The following is a 1760-nucleotide window of genomic DNA, read 5'->3' on the forward strand; positions in this document are numbered from 1 at the left end:
AAAAAAATGTAATGGGAAATGATAAAGATTATGTTAATTTGAACAGTCTGTGTAATAAAAAACAAAATGACAAGTATCCTTACATTTAACTTGTCAGAAGTACATACTAGGTTTTCTGGACAAATACATAGATTGTTCATTAATATCTCTAACTGGTCAGCACTGATCACTAAAAGATACAGCTTAACCACTAAGTAATACCTAGTAAATTGAAATTGGTCATTGGTGGTTTTATTGTTTTGTAAGATATCGAATGGGTTGTGTTACTAACAGTGTTAAACAATAAAAAAATATGTCAAAACATAATTTTCTCCATATATCTAATGAAGGTGTTCAGCAATTTTCACTATAAATATAACTAGTCAGCATATTCTACTATTTAACCAACTGATTCTTCTGGTGGGCATAGTCAGACAATATTTATTTAGCTATATTTCCGTTATATTCATTTCGGAAAAATACTTTCTGTTTTCAGGGGAAAACATACATAGTCCAAATTACCGACTTCCTGCAACTGCTTAGCAACTAAATATAAAAGAACTTGCTTAATTGTTTTGTTTTTGGTTGTCTTTTTTGTCGTATTTTTTTCTCACACTACATGGTCAGAAGACTAAACTTACTGTACATATGTACAGTTAAATGTATTGTAGAATCTGCTGACATATCAAACATATCGAAGAATCTGCTGACCAGTTCAACTTAAATTGAAAATTGCTGACCACTTCTTTTAGATATACATTAGAAAATCATGTCTAGACGTAAATTTGATTTTTTACAATGTTAGTCAATATAATAAATTTTACATCTTCAATATATATATTCTACATCTTACAAAACAATAAAACCTCTGATGACCAATTCAAAATCTAATAGAAATTAATTGAGTTAAGCAGTATTTGTTTAGTGAACAATGTTAACCAGTTAGATTTATTAATGAACTTTATTTGTTTATTTGGATTTATAGAGAATACTTCATGGCAGTGAAACATGTTTTCGTATTTTCACTTGTGTCTTGCCGGACTACTTTCTTCTAAATTCAGCCAATATACAAACTTTTTAGGGTAAGTCTTTCAAATTGTAATGTCACAAAGAGTAAAATGTATTAATTAATACCACAACTTCTCATACCACTCGATAAAAAAAATCCTGTATTTATGCAGAAAAAACCATCCTCTATGTATTATTGACCATTTAAATTTTTGCATCTTTTGAAAGTCAACATAATATAATTTTTTCATCTGAAATCTTTCGATTTTTTAAAAGTTTTACACAGTTTATTACATTTTCCATGTACGTTATTTATAACTCTTTAACGTTTTTAGTATACAGAATAGAACAAGACACAAAAAAGAAGAAATATATCTATTGACAAAAGTAAAATTATTTTCCCCTATTCTATCATATAAAACACTATGTAATCCAAAGGGCGACAATGCGTTAGTGTGATGACGACAATGCAATAGTGCAATGGTGACAGTGCAAAAACGCGATGGCGACAACCCGATAGTACAATCGCACTATCGTTTTAACGCCATCGCATTATCGCACTGTCGTCATCGCGTTATCGCACTGTCGTTTTCGCACTGTCGCATTATTGTACTGTCGTCATAGCGTTATTGCTCTGTCGCCATCTCACTATCGCACTGTCGCATTGGATTATAAAGTATAACAACGGTGGCCCTTACGACAATCTGTAGGTTTAAACTGTATTTTGAAGCAATATTTAACTTAAATACATGTAAAATAAAAAAAAAGAATAG

This window comes from Ruditapes philippinarum, unplaced genomic scaffold, assembly GCF_026571515.1.
Source record: "Ruditapes philippinarum isolate M1 unplaced genomic scaffold, ASM2657151v2 ctg4738_1_1_1_1, whole genome shotgun sequence".
Taxonomy (NCBI): domain Eukaryota; kingdom Metazoa; phylum Mollusca; class Bivalvia; order Venerida; family Veneridae; genus Ruditapes; species Ruditapes philippinarum.